Source organism: Tachypleus tridentatus, chromosome 1 (assembly GCF_004210375.1).
Source record: "Tachypleus tridentatus isolate NWPU-2018 chromosome 1, ASM421037v1, whole genome shotgun sequence".
NCBI lineage: Eukaryota > Metazoa > Arthropoda > Merostomata > Xiphosura > Limulidae > Tachypleus > Tachypleus tridentatus.
Genome location: NC_134825.1, coordinates 112,135,119 through 112,156,100, shown reverse-complemented (window position 1 = coordinate 112,156,100; position 20,982 = coordinate 112,135,119). Strand labels below are relative to the sequence as shown.

At 36.6% G+C, this 20,982-nt stretch overlaps 1 protein-coding gene and 1 long non-coding RNA gene across 4 annotated transcripts in view; one reads left to right on the top strand and one right to left on the bottom strand.

Annotated features, from left to right (window-relative positions):
- The window catches only part of LOC143258542 (neural cell adhesion molecule 2-like), a 278,171-nt gene that overhangs the window by 193,137 nt on the left and 64,052 nt on the right, over positions 1-20,982 (bottom strand). The window lies entirely within an intron of this gene.
- The window catches only part of LOC143253758 (uncharacterized), a 56,050-nt gene that overhangs the window by 32,023 nt on the left and 3,045 nt on the right, over positions 1-20,982 (top strand). Inside the window, exon 2 of the long non-coding RNA XR_013029843.1 lies at positions 7,797-7,969. This is a non-coding gene — a long non-coding RNA (uncharacterized LOC143253758). The remainder of the gene's footprint in view (positions 1-7,796; positions 7,970-20,982) is intronic.

Sequence of the window (20,982 nt, the reverse complement as noted above, 5' to 3'; positions counted from 1 at the left end):
GATAAGGTAATTTCGCATCCAGTGATCACGCTCTATCCCCACACTGTCGTTCTAATTTCCTTTCAAATACTCAAGGACCCTGTTTAATATTTAAGGATAGTTAGTTAGTTAGTTATCACCATTAGATTTCATCTAGGAACATAGGGCCGCAATCACTTGCGGATTCTTCAACAAGTATTTAAGTGAGTAGGTTGTTAGCCCACTGCACCGAGCCGTCCCTAATTTAGTAGTGTAAGACTAGAGGGAAGGCAGCTAGTCATCACCACCCACCGCCAACTCTTGGGCTACTCTTTTACCAACGAATAGTGGGATTGACCGTCACATTATAACGCCCCCACGGCTGGGAGGGCGAGCATGTTTGGCGCGACGCGGGCGCGAACCCGTGACCCTCGGATTACGAGTCGCACGCCTTACGCGCTTGGCCATGCCAGGTTAGGTTTCTAGACTAAGGACGATTTCTTGTTAGAAGAGGTCCAGCGTTCGATCATTAGTTTATTTGTTTGGAATTAAGCACAAAGCTACACAATGGGTTATCTGTGCTCTGCCCATCACGGGTATCAAAACCCGGTCTATGTAAGGATAGACTTATTATTAATATAAAGTCAGTTTGCAATAGGAGACTTGGATATTTTATTTAGCCATTTTCCTTGTTCTTAGCTCTTGTATTTACTAGAAAGAGCTCGTGAACTTCTGTAGAATTCGTTCTTAAAATATTATGTTTCTTTTGTTACAAATTAGGTTTCTAGACTAAGGACGATTTCTTGTTAGAAGAGGTCCAGCGTTCGATCATTAGTTTATTTGTTTGGAATTAAGCACAAAGCTACACAATGGGCTATCTGTGCTCTGCCCATCACGGGTATCAAAACCCGGTTTCTAGTTTTATAATTTTCTTATAAAAAGAAACGCCTTTATACCTATATTAATATAATAAAATAAATAAAATTATATATTCAAACATCTAATACCGCCCTCTACATTCCGACACTCAGTTACACAACCCCTTTCAAACATGTGGTCAGCTTCCGGTCAGTTACCTCTTTCTTTGTGAACCTGACGATGACCGAAGAAGGTCGAAACGTTGTTCGCTCTTCTATGTAAAATATTTTCTCAACCCAAACGAGCCGTTTTTGCATATAAAAAAACAACTACAGCTTCGTAACTCGATATCCTGTCGCGCGTTAAATTATAAAGTTTCCATGACAAAAGTTGACATTTCATGATAAAATATCTTTCCCTTTGAACATCATTCAGTTTTGGTCATGAATCGTTTGGCGACATCTATCACATTAGTCCAAGAAAAGAACAACGGTTCGAAACTCGAAGCGTGAAATTGACGCTAGCGCTTGAAATGAGACAGTGTAATAGACACGCTTTTCGATTGACACGTGAAACTGTAACGTATCGCGGTGACTCGCTCTTCAGAACCACATAGTTTTTTGTGCTTTGCGCCAGCCTCTTTATAAAACTTTTCCAATTACCTATACATTTTATTTGTAGTGGAATGTCCATTATTAGAGAGAATTAGCCCCGTTATTACTATACCGTCTTCCAACTACCTTCTGTGCTTGTTACCGAGTTCCGTTCAAAAAATGAATTCTACCACTTTAATATGGATGTATTTAATGGAATCACTACAATTAGGTACGTTATAATTTAAAGAGTTTTATATTATCTAAGCTTTGTTTCTTTAATTTTAAGAAGAAACATTTTCAAACTGCAAGTTTTGATGTCACGTGATCCGTTTGCTATTATGACTCTGAATTTCACGACGAGAAACTTTAAAAACAACTCTTCTACACCAGGTGGAATAAATATGAATTTTCAACAGACAACCTAAAAACAGATTAAACAACACTTAGCAACTAAACCTCGACGATATTACAATCAGGGGCGTAGATTTTTTACACCCGATGTGGGGATGATTTTTTCAACCACTTATGTGGACTGTTCAATTTACAAATTGGTAATCTCTGATTACGTGAACCTGAAAGCTGTAAACATGCAGCCTCAGAGTAATCTTTTTGCCACGATACTTGCGTGTATACTTAGGCCTACTGACTGATATTTACGAACTATCGCTTAGATCGAAAAGCTTAGAAGCACGCCTATATTAAAGATGTACATTTCGGCTACTGAAAAAGCCTACATCTAAGCCTAATTATGTAATTCGATTGGTAAGAACACGGGAATCGCAAGAACAAATATATAATTTGTTGCCTTGTGATGCAATAAAACAATTCAACAGACGAAACTGTAGGAGGGGATGATTGTATGCACCATACCCCCACCTAAAATGAAGGGGGGATGTATACCCTCCATCCCCCCAGGATCTACGCCCCTGAGTCTACAAGTATTCTAGGGATGAAAATGTGATACAATTAAAGACACTTAGTTACCTGTTTAAGCCTATCAGAACTCTTCTCGCAGATCTAACCAATAAACGTTTGTGTACTTGTACATGGCGTCATCTTTCATATCACAAAACCGATCTTTCAATGTAACAACGCTACTGATTGGATAAAAAAAAAAGTTATCCCCTCTCGTTTACTGTGCCTTACGATTCTAACAAAGATTTGCAGTTTTGTAAATGATAACAGAAGAAACTAAGACTAAAGTAAGAGGTTTCAAAATGAACCACGTTTATCGAGAAAGTAAAACAAACAAAAGTATAATTTATTTTAAAACCAATTTAAAAGTGTAAATATTTAATAATTCAGCCGTAGTGTAGAAAAATAATGTCTTAACATATATATGCGATATTTTAAACTAAACATGGTGGTTTTAAAACATTATAAACTAATATAGTAGAAAATAAGGTTCCTCTTTTCGTTTCATGAGTGGCTTTTTCTGTGGTGATGTTTTTCTTTATTCTTACTGTTAAAAGCTGACGAGACCTTTAGATTATGAGTTTCGTTTTCTGAAACAATGTATATATATATATATATATATATATATATATATATATATATATATATAAATATAAACCTAATTCTGCTTGGCATGTTTCATTGATTTCGTAGTCTCTTAATCTCTAGATTACAATAATGGTTGTTCTACAATCAGAGTGTGAGGGGTTTTGGTTCGTTTACCGGGCAATGACGTCCCGGGTTTATTTGTTGATTGTATTGCGTTTCTAAAGGTTTAGATTGATTTTCTGGAATGAACTATGACAGTATGAGTTTCGATTCGTTTTCCCTGTTGCACTGAATTGGTTAGATTTCATTTGATTTTCTGGACGGTGTCGCTCAGTTTAGGTTTCGGTTCGTTTGTTGAACGACACATTTTCGATTTAGGCTTTGATTCGTAATTCTGGAATATCTTTGAAAGTTCTACCGTTCTAAATTAATAATCAACTCAAACTCCGAATCTGTCTAGATAATATTACAAGTGTCTTGTTTTGATGTGCCTCCCATTAGGTTTGCTGTATCTTTTTAAAACCTTTTTTTTATTAATTTTATTACAAAACTAAAAACAGAACAGATGTAAAGAAATATTTACAAATAAAAGACATTGAATCACACGAGTTTACTAGCATGACAGCCTTCACTCATCAAACACAGAACTTGTGGGCTTACGGATAATTTGGAAAGCTTTGTTTATAACGACAAAACATATTTATTTATATATGTTATGTGAAACATTTGTTAAATAGCAGTCGGTTCATTAGGTCAATTCAAGAGAAACTTCCGAATTGAATAGAAATACATCTTGAGCTATAAAACGAACGAAAATATATTTTGTTATTCTTAAACACCAAGTTAAACAATGGGGTATCTGTGCTCTGCCCACCACAAGCATCGAAACCCATTTTTAGCACCTTAAGCCTAATTTACCAATCAATAAAATAATACCAGCAAGAACATTAATTACTGTGTCGTCTACTACCAATAGTAAACACTCAGTAACTACTGCAGTGCCGTCTACTACCAATAGTAGACACTCAGTAATTAGTGTCGTCTACTATCAACAGTAGACACTCAGTAACTACAGTGTCGCCTACTACCAACAGTAAACACTCAGTAACTACAGTGTCGTCTACTACCAACAGTAAACACTCAGTAACTACAGTGTCGTCTGCTATCAACAGTATACACTCGGTAACTTTTATAGTGTCGTCTGCTACCAACAGTAAACACTCGGAAACTTCTATAGTGTCGTCTGCTACCAACAGTAAACTATAGTTATGACAGAACATTCTACTATCAACAGTAGACACTCTATAGTTATGATAGAACATTCTACTGCCAACAGTAGACATTCTATGATAGAACATTCTACTACTAACAGTAAACACTCTATAGTTATGATAGAACATTCTACTACCAACAGTAGACACTCTATAGTTATGATAGAACATTCTACTACCAACAGTAGACACTCTATAGTTATGATAGAACATTCTACTGCCAACAGTAGACACTCTATAGTTATGATAGAACATTCTACTACCAACAGTAGACACTCTATAGTTATGATAGAACATTCTACTACCAACAGTAGACATTCTATAGTTATGATAGAACATTCTACTACCAACAGTAGACACTCTATAGTTATGATAGAACATTCTACTACCAACAGTAGACACTTTATAGTTATGATAGAACATTCTACTACCAACAGTAGACACTATAGTTATGATAGAACATTCTACTACCAACAGTAGACACTATAGTTATGATAGAACATTCTACTACCAACAGTAGACACTATAGTTATGATAGAACATTCTACTACCAACAGTAGACACTTTATAGTTATGATAGAACATTCTACTACTAACAGTAAACACTCTATAGTTATGATAGAACATTCTACTACCAGAAGTAAACACTATAGTTATGATAGAACATTCTACTACCAACAGTAGACACTCTATAGTTATGATAGAACATTCTACTACCAGAAGTAAACACTATAGTTATGTTAGAACATTCTACTACCAACAGTAGACACTCTATAGTTATGATAGAATATTCTACTACCAACAGTAGACACTCTATAGTTATGATAGAACATTCTACTACCAATAGTAGACACTCTATAGTTGTGATAGAACTTTCTACAACCAACAACAGACGTTGATAATTTCCAGAGGCGTCGTCTACAAATAACACTTTTTATCTTTAGATTGTTTGTTTGTTTGTTTTTTGGAATTTCGCACAAAGCTTCTCGAGGGCTATCTGTGCTAGCCGTCCCTAATTTAGCAGTGTAAGACTAGAGGGAAGGCAGCTAGTCATCACCACCCACCGCCAACTCTTGGGCTACTCTTTTACCAACGAATAATGGGTTTGACCGTCACATTATACGCCTCCACGGCTGGGAGGGCGAGCATGTTTAGCGCGACGCGGGCGCGAACCCGCGACCCTCAGATTACGAGTCGCACGCCTTACGCGCTTGGCCTTACGCGCTTGGCCATGCCAGGCCATTTATCTTTAGAACCACGTATATAAGATCTACTCTATTGGAATGTTTCCAAGTGTATTTCACAAAATTTGCTCGAAATGTTTTACGTGATCAAATAAACATTTTGTTCTTATTGTAAAAAAGAAATATTTAGTACGTAGATGTTGAATCAATTTTTTCCCAGCTTCACAGACATACATGAGTATTGATATATTTACCTTGTTTTGTTGATTAAACCAATACCATTATTCCTGGCTGAACCAACATCACCGTGTACAACAAAATATTCATCTCTATACCACTACGATTGTGACCTTTCACATCTGCATATAAAACGGTTCCTTCGAATTCTCTTGTGTATTGTCTTATACAAAGGCCCGGCATAGCCGAGCGTGTTAAGGCGTGCGACTCTTAATCTGAGGGTCGCGGGTTCGCATCCCCGTCGCGCCAAACATGCTCGCCCTTTCAGCCGTGGAGGTGTTATAATGTGACGGTCAATCCCACTATTCGTTGGTAAAAGAGTTGGCGGTGGGTGGTGATGACTAGTTGCCTTCCCTCTAGGCTTACACTGCTAAATTAGGGACGGCTAGCACAGATAGCCCTCGTGTAGCTTTGCGCGAAATTCAAAACAAACAAACAAACTTATACAAAGGATTAGCGGGATATACGTCAGAAAAGGATACACCTTATTGTCTAGTGCACAACGATCGTCTTTAGTAGAACGATCATCACGTATTTCTGGTGTTTGTTTGTGGAAATGGACCTTCTCAGCCCTACATGAAACATGTAAATTTACTCTAAATGTAATACTTGTAAAGTAGAAATGTGGGTGGAAGGGAAAACTCATGTTTTTTACCATTTATTATGCGCATATCATCCATGTTACGATTTGTCTGGTCAGTATCTTACAACTGTTGGACGGGTACGTTGTATTATTCGATAACAACTGACACAAAGTCGAGTACACTTAATTATAACGAAAACGTTTTGTTTCTTTCACTACAAATATAAAAGTTGCGTCACTGAACTGACTAACTGGTTGACGTAACAATAAACTAGCGTTTATTCTATTCAATTAGCTGTTGTTAAAAGGGCACACTTTAGAATGGTGGGACATAAAAATATGAAAATTGGAGCTGTTACACACCTCCCCCTGAATTCACTAATGGGTCGTGTTACCTAGTTAATAATAAATACGACACTCCAGTTTGCACTACAAACTGTAAACTCTCATGATCTCCAATAACATTTTTTTTTTCCATTTTGTTTGTTTGAACTTAAGCAGAAAGCTTCACAATAAACTTATCTGTGCGCTGGAGGTCCGTAGAGATATCGCTGTGCCACTAAAGGGCTTTTTACATTTTACCAAAATATATATTTCTTCTACACTGTGCAAGGAACATAATATTCTATCACGTGCTTTATTTCTTGAACTCGTTTCCTGAACTTTCAAACAAATTCTAGTCATCAAACTACACACTCATCACGTTACATAAGAACCACCTTCAGCCACACAACAATACAAAGACCATAAATGTGATTGTGCTTCTTATTTTGAACATGTAAGTTGACGTACAAAATGTGTATGTGTTAGTATAAAATCCAACTGTGTCTCAGTAGTCAAACGTATTTAAACACCACACGTATCCAGGCAGTCTTCAGCTAGTGTTTAATCCACTATTGTTATAAAGTAAGGATATTTCAATAATAACAGTCGTAGAGTAGGTTTCACTAACAAACTGATTGTAACACTAAGGAATTACCACGCGAAATTCTGCAGTTCGATTTCCCTCGGTGGACACAGAAGATAACCCTATGAGGCTTACCTATAAAACAGGCCCGACATGGCCAAGCGTGTTAAGGTGTGCGACTCGTAGTCTGAGGGTCGAGGGTTTGCATCCCGGTCGCACTTAACATGCCCACCCTTTCAGCCGTGAGGGCGTTATAATGTGACGATCAATCCCACTATTCGTTGGTAAAAGAGTAGCCCAAGAGTTGGCGGTGGGTGGTGATGACTAGCTGCCTTCCCTCTAGTCTTACACTGCTAAATTACGGACTGCTAGCGCAGATAGCCCTCGAGTAGCTTTGCGCGAAATATAAAAACAAACAAAATTTCGATTCACGTTTTTTTGTTTTTTTACGTAACGTAACAGCTAACGTAACACCAGTGATTGGGTTACAAACGAAATCTTGAACAAACTGCCCACCAATAAAGTGTCAAAGTTTAACGTTCCCAGTGAACCAAGTTAATAGTACTAGTGTCCATCAGGATTAAAGTCCTTGGGTAAAGATTATAAACATATAAATTAGATTTATACTTACAATTTTCTGCACATTACCCCTAGAAGTTAGGTGTGTTTTATAAGTTCATGAATGCTTTCTGCATATAGAAACATCATGGCTCCATCGATGGATTGTGTGTGCATTCTGGAATACACGGAGAAGTCTGGTGGTTGCCAGACCGAAACTCGTTGTCTCACAACGCTTGTCTTCTGGAATACACGGAGAAGTCTGGTGGTTGCTAGACCGAAACTCGTTGTCTCACAACGCTTGTCTTCAAATGGTACGGTTATTAAGTATTTGTTTTGATTTGTGTACTAATTTTCGTGACGTCACGAAACCTTACATAACAAATTAAGCGTTTCTTAATTTGATTTTGCTCGAAATTTGCTTCAAAAAGATTTATTCCACGTCACAAACCTGTCCCTAGTGGCTTAACGGTGAATTTACGGACTTGCACGCTAAACACCAAACACTCATGATGGACATTTGTTTGTTTGTTTTGAATTTCGCGCAAAGCTACACGAGGACTATCTGCGCTAGCCGTCCCTAATTTAGCAGTGTAAGACTAGAGGGAAGGCAGCTAGTCATCACCACCCACCGCCAACTTTTGGGCTACTGTTTTACCAACGAATAGTGGGATTGACCGTTGCATTATAACGCCCCCACGGCTGAAAGGCGAGCATGTTTGGTGCGTGATGGACATAGCACAGATAATGTAGTTTTATGCTTAACTACAAACAAACAAATAAGCCTTCTACGAGTGGTGGCGTCATTGTTCGCACTGTTTTCTAGCATGATGGACTGTGAGATAATTCGAATGTAAATATTGTAGTTTGGCATTCATCGGAGAGAAAAAACAAAAACGTAGTTACCAAATCAAAAAGCTAGTCCTTTCAAATGGTCTAAATTATAACGAACAAGATATTTGATTTCGGGAAATAATATAGAACAGTTTCTTTCATTAACTTGATAAACTCACTTGTGTGGTGTCCACTGCAGGTATCGAACCATAATTATAGCGTTATAAACCCTTAAGATTACCGCCTGAAGACTTACTACAACATATTAATATTTCACTTTGTGACTGAGTTTGTATACATGTGTTTCATTAACGCAATGTTTATTGGCTTGTGTTTACTCTTGCTATGTGCGCGCACGCTCACGTGGTGTTACGTACGTGCAATATTAAAATGGTGATTCTTCAATCTATGGTTCGCTGTAAACCTCGTGTTTTGTTTAGAAATTAACTAAATCCACAAACAAGCGGAACTTTCGTATGGAGTCCGATCTGTGAAGACGGAAATAAAAATAAACAAAAATTTGTAAGGACTAATTAAGGTACACAAACGTCACAATGTCAAGAGCATCACTCAGGCACCACAAACTTCACGGTGTCACTAGTACCTCTTAGGCATTATATTCTTCATGGTGTTGGAATCATATTGAAGACAGATACGTTGATGACATTAGGGTTGTTTCTCTGTAGAAACTGTTTGTTGTAGTACATAGACCGACATACACAAACAACAGCTCAATGTACGTATTTGTTGCAGTACATAAACCGACATACACAAACAACAATCCAATACGTGTATTTGTTGTGATACATAAACCGATATACACAAACGACAATCCAATATGTGTATTTGTCGTGGTACATAAACCGACATACACAAACGACAATCCAATAGGTGTATTTGTTGTGGTACATAAACCGACATACACAAACGACAGTCCAATATGTGTATTTGTTGCATATACTGTTGAGATTTGACAGCTCCGAACCAAAAGATAAATCAAGACAAACAGATTTTTATATCATGTACTCGTATTATATCAGAGTACAGAGCTGTAGTTCGTTTATCGATATTTGAATATTAGGTTGCTTTCCCATCCATTGTTTAGCCTTTATTATGATAATACGAACAACACGGCTTTGACGAGTTAATTCGTTGTGTATACAAAACGTATTGGTCAAGTCAATAATTTGCTTATCGTATCACCTCTTATAGAACAGATTAAATATTATTTCGTCTGGTTTAGGTTAAAGAATGGTACTTTCATTTTAAAAGCAGGGACATAATGGACTTGAGCTGACCGCAGCGCCACCTAGGTACATTTTCTGTATCACTAAGTTCGTTACTCGTGTTTGTAAAGTTTGAGTGAATTGTGAATATATTATTTTATAACTCTAGACTTTAAAATGCCAAACTTGTCAGTTTAAAATGTTGTGGCCTGGCATGGCCGAGCGCGTAAGGCGTGCGACTCGTAATCCGAGGGTCGCGGGTTCGCGCCTGCGTCGCGCTAAACATGCTCGCCCTCCCAGCCGTGGGGGTGTATAATGTGACGGTCAATCCCACTATTCGTTAGTAAGAGAGTAGCCCAAGAGTTGGCGGTGGGTGGTGATGACTAGCTGCCTTCCCTCTAGTCTTACACTGCTAAATTAGGGACGGCTAGCACAGATAGCCCTCGAGTAGCTTTGTGCGAAATTCCTAAAACAAACAAACATTAAAATGTTGTTGTTGAAAATGCTCGTCTCACTCTATTGTGATCTAAATTTGAAAAAAAAAATATATTTTATAGTCATCTTGTTTACAACCAGTCCACCAACGATGGAGTCCACATATTGTGATGAAATGAATTATGCTACGTTTAACTACCTGTTGTGTATGCGACTCCATGAGGCCACCAATATTCGATGTAAAATCCATAATAGTTACTACAGTGTTGATGATGTTCATTTACATGTTTTGTTATCACTTACATGTTATCAGGGACTCTATAACCAACAAAAGTATGCGCCTCAACAAGCAAGGTAATGCACGAGTAAACATGAAATTGAGTTAACAAGTTTGGTGGGATCCGATCCTAGTGATACTTCAGGTCTTAATTCTGTGCTTCGAACTTTAGTGCAAAGTTGTACGGGAGTTGTATAAACATAGATGTCTTTCATTTCGAACGGAAAAACGGGAGGGAAGGTATCTAGTCGACACCAACTAATGCCAACTTTTGGACGACTCGTCTCTGTTTAAACTGTAGGATTTGACCATTATCCTATAAGACATCAACAGTCCGAAACCGCGAACCATGAATCTTTTTAGATTATCAAAGAAATATAATTGAGGTGTATGTATTAATTTACTTATATCTCTGTAACGAAACTGAAAAAAAACAAAAACGAAACGAAAATACGTGAAACGCTTATGACAGTTTTGATTCGAAACGAGTGTGGTGTCAATCAATAGCTAATGTCAATTTCAATTCCAAGAGAATGTGGTCAAGCCCGTAGTTCTTATGACTGAATTATTTTGTAGCTACAAAACACATTTATTATACTCGTAACAAATACCTGTTCCACCCTCTCTAAAACCAGAAGTACTCTTTTATTTTAAGAATAATTTTCAAAATTACACAACGTAATGGTAGTGAAGAAACATGTTATGTTGATACAATTAACTTAGGCCTAACTTTTACGGTTATTATCGTTATTAAATACAGTTATTTTAACCCTAACCTTTTACGGTTATTATTGTTATTAAATACAGCTATCTTAACCCTAACATTTTACAGTTGTTACTATCGTTATTACTGTATAAGTGTAACGCACGCCAATTATAGAATTATAATTAGAATCACTAACTAAAACGCTCTAATTACAACTAGACACTTGGAACTCCCCTTACTATGTTCCCCACGGGGGCTCACAACAAGCTAACACGAACGGTTTCAGCGATAAAGTTCCTTTCGGAACTAACCAGTAATGAGGGCTTTAATAAGCGAGTGTAGACTCATATATGTCTAAAAGACCACAATCAGTCTTCAAAAATATTGTTTTGCTTGGGAATATATGTGGATTGCTTGAAGAAGCCATAATAAAATGTCTGAGAGTATGTTCATCCTGGAATAAAACAAAAACATTGACCCGAAAGATAATCCATGAGTTGTTTTGATTTTAGTTTTTGTGTGAAAAGTGTGATAAAAACAACGGCCTCTGAAATAGGTCAGATGTACACGCTTTTTGAATTTGAAGATACAACTACTTAATAAGTTGAACGGGTAAGTTATTACTCAACACAAACCAGGCTACACAATTAACGTCTAACGAGATCGTTAAGTTTAATAACTTATTAACAAAAGAAAGGAGGATGGGGAACCTTATCTAACACTGTTTTTTATATATTTTTTGCCTCGTTAACGGGTGTTCTCGGCTGGGATCGTTAATGTTACGAGGTTTGTTTTCCGTTGTTAGCTTAATACACGGAGCTAGGACTAAGTTTTCCTTGCTGGTCAAACTTCGTGAGGTACTATTGGAATTTTGGGATTTCAAATGATGAATAAATTAATAATAATAACAACAATAATTGATAACAATAATAATATTGATGAGTTGTTTTGACATTGTATACTTCTAGTTAGTCTGGTAACTAAATTAACTTCACGAATTAGTGTATTAATTTAGCCTAAATCGTATGCATTAATTAGTGGATTAATGTTACATACAGGTAAGTGACCCGCAGTAATTAGTGGATTAATGTTACATACAGGTAAGTGACCCGCAGTAATTAGTGGATTAATGTTAAATACAGATAAGTGATCTACAGTAATTAGTAGATTAATGTTAAATACAGATAAGTGACCCACAGTAATTAGTGGATTAATGTTAAATACAGGTAAGTGACCCGCAGTAATTAGTGGATTAATGTTCAATACAGGTAAGTGACCTACAGTAATTAGTGGATTAATGTTACATACAGGTAAGTGACCCGCAGTAATTAGTGGATTAATGTTACATACAGGTAAGTGACCCGCAGTAATTAGTGGATTAATGTTACATACAGGTAAGTGACCCGCAGTAATTAGTGGATTAATGTTACATACAGGTAAGTGACCCGCAGTAATTAGTGGATTAATGTTAAATACAGATAAGTGATCTACAGTAATTAGTAGATTAATGTTAAATACAGATAAGTGACCCACAGTAATTAGTGGATTAATGTTAAATACAGATAAATGACCTACAGTAATTAGCGGATTAATGTTAAATACAGATAAATGACCCACAGTAATTAGTGGATTAATGTTAAATACAGATAAATGACCTACAGTAATTAGCGGATTAATGTTAAATACAGATAAATGGGCTACGTTAATTGGCGGATCAATGTTGTTTATATATCATACGAGCTATGTTATTGATAATATACAATAAATTTTAAATCGTGTTATTAATTTATTTCAGAATTTCGCGGACTTCCAGTATCTCTTTGATAAGTATTTGAACTTGGAAGACTAAAAATCTGGTTTCGATACCTCCTTTAAACAGAGCACAAATAGTGCGTGTTACATCTTGTTGTGCAACAAAAAACAGTAACCAAATGAACTCACAGAATTTTGCACAAACTACACAAGAGCCATACCAATCGCTACTTGAGCTGTTAGACTAGAAAAAGAGAAGGAGCCGCTCTCCAACAATGTTTGGGCCACTCACCCTTGTCTGGACGAGTGGTGGGGTGTGACTCTTATTTTTATAGCTCACTTCAAAGTGCAGAGTGATTTTTTTTGCAGCAACAGATCACAAAGCATGAACTCTCGACTTCATTGCCTAGACATGCTAAACCACTTGGCCAGATCTTGACCATTTCTGATGGAAGTGGTTACAACCATTTCTGATAGAAGTGATTACATCCCTTTGTCCTTGAACTAGTTCTATTCGTTATTCATAATTCTACCCTAAACCCCGCTGAGTCAGAAGTACAGTTGAGCCTTTTAAACACTAACATTTAGGGTTTATTCCGGTATGCTCGGCACGGCCAAGTGTGTTAAGGCATTCAACTCGTAATCTGAGGGTCGTGGGTTCGAATCCTCGTCACACCAAACATACTTGTTCTTTCGGTCGTGGGGGCGTTACAATGTGACGGTCAATCTCACTGTTCGTTGATAAAAGAGTAAACCAAGAGTTGGCGGTGGGTGGTGATGGCTAATTGCTTTTCCTCTGATCTTACACTGCTAAATTAGGGACCGCTAGCGTAGATAGCACTCGAGTAGCTTTGCGCGAAATTCAAAACAAACCAAATTAATATTTTCCAATGGTGAACAAATGGGGGACAACCTGCTTTTCGTAACTATACGTTTTAAGATAAACAAACAGACCATTTCTTCCCTGGAAACCTCTAACAATAAAACTGTAAAACTAATTTATCCTCACAAAATGAAACAGTTTTTTTTAAATGATGTCACTCTTTCAAGGTAATTTTCTCCTTGTTTTTTGAAAAGAAATTCAATCATTTTATTACATTTTGTTAACATTTCTTAACTAATATATTAAAAAACATCTCGCGAAACAGTGTTGTAGTTGTAACACAACACATGGTATTCTTAAAACGGTTTCAGTTTTCTGAGCTCCAATTCGCTGAGTTTCGTGTCACCAGAATGCTAATTTTACAACGTTTACAGAGAAACTCCAAACCGAACAGTTACACCTCTGATCATTAAAGTAACCGTCTCGCTGAGTCAACTTACTCTCGAGAGTAAGATACTGAAATTCTGCCTCGTCAACTGTTCTGTCTCGTTTAATAACAGGGTAAAAACCGTATTTAGTTAAAACGTAATGCGTTCGTGTTTTACCTGATTTTCTAAGAATTCATTATATACCCATAATTAATGCATGTGTTACTTATACCAGGATGTTAGTCGACTGGCTCACCAGATGGTGTTCCGTGCTGTCTAGACAAGAAACTTGAAAGGTGTTTTTAAATTAAAGAAAATTACTAAATTAAATCATCAAATTAATACTGGTAATAATACATCATTTTTCTCAAGTATTAACGTACACATTTCAACGTAGTTTTTCACGTATCGAACATTTTTCGTACAACCTTATTTATAGACTTGTGGGAGAAAATAAAAAAAGAATTATTTTTTTTCGATTGTAGCGCCTCTACTGGTTATAATTTCACTTTCATGTACAGATACATGAAAACAAAATCAGTTGCATCCACCCACCACCGAGCATGGATAGCTGTCCTTTGGGTAATTTTGTTTCAATTTCTGTACCATAGCGCCTCTGGTGGTTCAATTTCTGTTTAGATTTTAGAGTTGTGATAAAAAATTAATCTCATTAATTTTAGCGCATATAGTGGCTAAAATACGAAACACCCTTGTTACTGAAAATAAAAAAAAAATTCCCCTGGTGGGAACAGCGATAGCATTTTGGATTTGCAACGCTAAATCCAGGGTTCGATTCTTCACGGTTGGAACAGCAAACAGCTCATTGTGACTGACTTTGCTCTAACACAAACAAACAAACAAACCTTTTTGCTCTTAACCTTTGATCTTTACGAGTAACAAAAATTGGACATCTTACAAATCCTTACAGTGTTTTAATTTTTAATTGAAATACCGATAAGTGAAAAAAAGTTTCAGTGTCGCAATTGGACTCGTGATCCTTGGCTAAACGAAGAATGATAGCTTTGGCTTGTATTTAATGGTTAAGTCCTGATTTTGAGCTCTGATCACTGATTTGTACAAGTTTGTAAAAATATTTATGGTGAATTGAGCCAAAGTCAAATGTAGAAAGAAATAATAACCTACCAGTTTCACAGTAGGGAGGGAATTTTGAGGGCCTTTAATGTTAGAATTCATGATTTATTCCTACTTGTGGGCAAAGCCCATTATGTACCTTTGTGCTTAACACTAAACAAACAAAACGTAATTTTGTCAGTGGCTCCACTCGTTGTAGTAAAAGATGTGTTCTACTGGAACATGTAAAACGTTATTTTAATTACACGTAATGTTTTGACCAGAAAACACTTAATGTTGGATAAAAATTGCACACTGAAAATTTCAACTTTATCTTAATTAATGTGCAGCGACATCTGGCGAAACTCTAACGTTTTCTCCAGACGTTTTGTCACCCTTATATTTTCACATTGGCACAAATGTTTTAATTCTTAATCACAGCTGCTACTTGGTAAGAGCCTTTAAAAATTTATTTTGCTATTATACCAAATGAAGCGACCCTTACTGGCCTCTTTAGATATAAGGCCAACATACAGTGTATAGTTGTTGTGAAACTGTGTATGATTAACCCAGCTAAAATCACGTATTTTAAAATTATCCAATTCGTCAACGCTAAATAGTTAAGCTATGAAAATTTTCAATTATATATTCGAGCTTTTGTTAATCTGTAGTTAAGCACAAAACTACACAATGGGTTGTCTGAGCTCTACCCACCACAGGTATTGAAATCTAATTTTTAACGTTATAGGCCTACAGACTTTTCACTTACGTGTAAGAACTGTATTACTGTGCCTTGTGTCTATGGTTAACTTCTTTATCTGACTTAATAAAATAATTTTCAATACTTTACCTTAAAACATAAACACGATTCTCCTACTGGTAAATATGAAGCTGAGCTTCTCATGTGCGACAGTGAACACGAATTGATGTCCTAACTGTATGTTAACCTTTAAAGAACCTGACGTTAGGTTTAACGTGCTAAGTAAGGTTCTCTCTACCCCTTGACATTGATGTCCTAACTGTATGTTAACCTGACGTTAGGTTTAGCGTGCTAAGTAAGGTTCTCTCTACCCTTGACATTGATGTCCTAACTGTATGTTAACCTGACGTTAGGTTTAACGTGCTAAGTAAGGTTCTCTCTACCCCTTGACATTGATGTCCTAACTGTATGTTAACCTGACGTTAGGTTTAGCGTGCTAAGTAAGGTTCTCTCTACCCCTTGACATTGATGTCCTAACTGTATGTTAACCTGACGTTAGGTTTAACGTGCTAAGTAAGGTTCTCTCTACCCCTTGACATTGATGTCCTAACTGTATGTTAACCTGACGTTAGGTTTAACGTGCTAAGTAAGGTTCTCTCTACTCCTTGACATTGAAAATGATTCGTGTTTCCGTTTTTTCTTTAATTAAAGTTGTTACCGTAACCAGTTTTCTTGTCGTTCAGGTAATATCCAATCAAATAATTCCACATGAACAACTGGTTCGACACACCAAGTTAATACCCGTTCAAATCGCTCCATGTTGCGACCTAGATCCCACAATAAACTATAGCAAAAGAATATCCAATTAAATCACTCCATTGTGATTAATGACCAGTAAGATGATATCCAATTAAATCATTCCACGTAGCCACATCTGATTCGACAACAAACCACGGTAAAGCAGTATCCAATAAAAACACCCATCAACCAATCAACAATTGATCAAAAACGAATTTCATTTTCCTGCCCACCTTATTGGCTACCTTTTTCGTTACGACGAACGATGATAAATAATAAAAGTGGGGTAGGAAACTTCATGATGCACCATCATCTCCACTTCCAAACCCCTCTGGCTGGAAACTCTCGCAAACGTACTCCCTTACCGTCACTGAATATAACTCGTCAGTTAAGGTTTCTATGAATTTGGTCGGCTTCTTTGTGCCTACTGTAATCGAGATTTTAGCAGCCAAAGACTGAATGGATATGGTTCTTTGTCAACTTAAATGTAAGTAATGTATTGAAAACTGCAAATTATGCCTTTAGGGGCATTTATTATTGTTATTATTATCGACTCTTTTGCAAACAAAGACAGTGATGGTGTTGGGGAGAGGGGCTCAAAAAACAACCCCGAGGGAAAACTGGTCTCGTGCCTTGATTACATAAAAGAAACTTTCATGCGAAGCAAAAGAAGCGTATGGGAAAGAGGTTCTTTAAGCATATAAGTGTTGTAGAGAAATGATTAGCGAAGCATATTCACTGGGACAAGTAAAAATGAATTGAATCTTTCCATAATCAAGCCAGAGTTTAATTCTTCGCTACCATATGGATTTCATTCGCCATTAAAGGAACTCTAGTTACAAGAAGAGCTAAGACTGTCTGGTAAGATTGGTTCTGAACAAAAATTAGGACTTCGATTTCTTCTCAAGTAAAACGTATTAATTGTTCTCAAGCAAGAATCGCTCAATTTTAGTTTCAGTTTTTCGTGTGTTGAAACTACACTAGTGTATTAACAAAGAGAAAGAAGCTTCTACAGGGTGGCTCGTAAGTCCCTACCCATCCATATATCTTATGTATCCAGTGTATTTGTATGCTGTCCCTCATTCTCGCTGCATAATATTATGCGACGTCATGTTCTGTGAGACATTTTCAAGTGTAAATGGGCTTACATCGGCCATATTTCTCTGAAAAAAAGAAACAACTTTATAATGCATGCGTAATTGAATATAACATAATACCATGTGGATGGATAGGGACTTACGGGCCACCCTGTAGAATACCCAAATCCAATGAATCACAGGTTAGTGTCTCGTTTCCATAAAAAACACTCTCCGTCTTTTGCTGTCGTGGATGCCCTATAAGGGTCATGATCAAATCGCACTAGTCGGTCAGAAAAGAGCACCCCGAATGTGGCGGTGGGTGATGTTAACTATTTGCCCTCGTTTCGTTTGTCAGTTCAAAAATAAGGACGGTGTATGCGTACAAAGCCCTCTATGTAGATTTACAAGAAACGACGAAACGATTTTAATGTTTTTCATGACAGAAATTTCTAAAATTGAAAGAAATGACGTAATATTTTTAAAAAGATTTTCCTCTCAAGATGCCCAGAATGGCCTTGTGATTAGGTCCTTCGACTTCCACGTACATGTCGTGTGTTCAAATCCATGTCTCGTTCTTTCAGCCTTAGATGCATTATAGTGTAACGATCAATCCCACTGTTTCTTAGTAGAAGAGTATTTCAAGGGTTGGCGGTGTCAGTTAGCTTCCTTCTTCTGTAGTTTATCTACTACAGCTAAGTTAGGGACAGCTAACCCTTGTGTAGCCTTGCGGGAAATTCAAAAGAAGCAGGCAGTTATCTCCGTATATTTATATTAATGACTCACAAATAAATAGTTCAAACCGAGAGAAATATTTTCTCAATACGTTCGTGGAAAGTAAAGATAGAAGAAACCGAATGTTAAAGTTATTGTACGGTAAAACTGTATTAATATAATTAATACAAATATACCAGGAATCCGATGAGGTATCGAAACCCCCCATTAGAGTCCCGGAGGCTTCAATTACAGAATATGACCAGCTATTATCTCTAATTACGTTTGTAGCTATCCTATGACGGGAGGTGAGAGGTCGCATCTGAACACACACAACATATTTGGCACCACCAGCGTATAAGTGAAGATAAGAACACAGTTTCAAACATGGCTTCCTAAGCAATTCGAGGGAGATGGAATAGGAAAATCTGATAGCAAATTCGGGTTTAATTCGCTTTAATCAACATTTTTCTATCGTATATGACATTTTCAACACATTATGAGACACGTCATTCAGATCAGAAACCCCAAATTCTGGCAAAAAACAACCCTAATTTCCAACAGCTAATCAGAAGTAGAAACGAGTCAACAACACCAGCCGACCTTACGGTTACCATTTGTAACGTCTTCGCATCTGTGAGAGAGTAGAAATGGCTCAGGAGCATGTCGTATCTCGGACCTTTCAATCTAAATTCAGCAAATTTCTTGTGCAATAAACCTCAAAACAGATAATCTCTGGTTTCTGCCCCGAATGTAGTTAATGAGTGAGAATATGAAGCCATTCAAATTAGTATTAGAGAGTACGGGTTTAGAGACTAGCGTATTTAGTGGAGGTGTTGAATTTGGGAATTAGGTGAAACATTGAATCAGGATCATTCAAATCTGCCCTAACGATAGTTTTCAGGAATGGTTTTGAATAGCTAAGCCTAATATATATTTATTATTTACTCTTCTAGCAGCAAATATATCACGTTCTATCATATGTTTATTCTGTATAGCATATAATCTGTGTATTCGTTCTGTTCTGAAAAGTGGAACATAAAACTACACAGTATTTGGTCTGTATATCTCCTCTGTTCTGAATAGTGGAACATAAAACTACACAGTGTTTGATCTGTATATCTTCTCTGTTGTGAATAGTGGAACATAAAACTACAGAGTATTTGGTCTGTATATCTTCTCTGTTCTGAATAGTGGAACATAAAACTACACAGTATTTGGTCTGTATATCTTCTCTCTTCTAAATAGTGGAACATAAAACTACACAGTGTTTGATCTGTATATCTTCTCTGTTCTGAATAGTGGAACATAAAACTACAGAGTATTTGGTCTGTATATCTCCTCTGTTCTGAATAGTGGAACATAAAACTACACAGTATTTGGTCTGTATATCTTCTCTGTTCTGAATAGTGGAACATAAAACTACACAGTATTTGATCTGTATATCTTCTCTGTTCTGAATAGTGGAACATAAAACTACAGAGTATTTGGTCTGTATATCTCCTCTGTTCTGAATAGTGAAACATAAAACTACACGGTATTTGATCTGTATATCTCCTCTGTTCTGAATAGTGGAACATAAAACTACACAGTATTTGATCTGTATATCTCTTCTGTTCTGAAAAGTGGAACATAAAACTACACAGTATTTGATCTGTATATCTTCTCTGTTGTGAAAAATGGAACATAAAACTACACAGTATTTGGTGTGTATATCTTCTCTGTTCTGAATAGTGGAACATAAAACTACACAGTATTTGATATGTATATCTCTTCTGTTCTGAAACGTGGAACATAAAACTACACAGTATTTGATCTGTATATCTTCTATGTTCTGAATAGTGGAACATAAAACTACACAGTATTTGGTCTGTATATCTCATCTGTTCTGAATATTGGAATATAAAACTACACAATATTTGGTCTGTATATCTTTTCTGTTCTGAATAGTGGAACATAAAACTACACAATATTTGGTCTGTATATCTTTTCTGTTCTGAATAGTGGAACATAAAACTACACAATATTTGGTGTCCATGTTCGCAATCAGTTCCTCACTACTAATTACATTTGAGTATCCGTCTGGAAATTAATATTCAGTTAAAATATCTAGGAATAGATTTTATATGAATCCAAAGAAATTAGGAAGGAAAACAAATGTTATTTGCTTACCAGAGAAATTAATAGTTTTTTATTTGACTGCGTTTCTCAAGTTCTTCGGGGAACTAATCCCCATGTGCCTTTAACCTTTCACCTTTTGATGCACAGCGAGTGGTAATACTGAAGTTTCTTTTTTATGTTGCCTAAAAAATCCTTTCATTTACGACATTCCTGTTTCATAAGTAATTATCTTTGAACCTTCCATTAATCTAAGAGCTATTTTAACCGTCTTTAACCTTAAACAAACGTAGTAAACGCGTTTTTTCTCGAGAACCCACAGTTAATGTGAACATGTTATTTGATTACAATGACATAGAAGACGCTGTT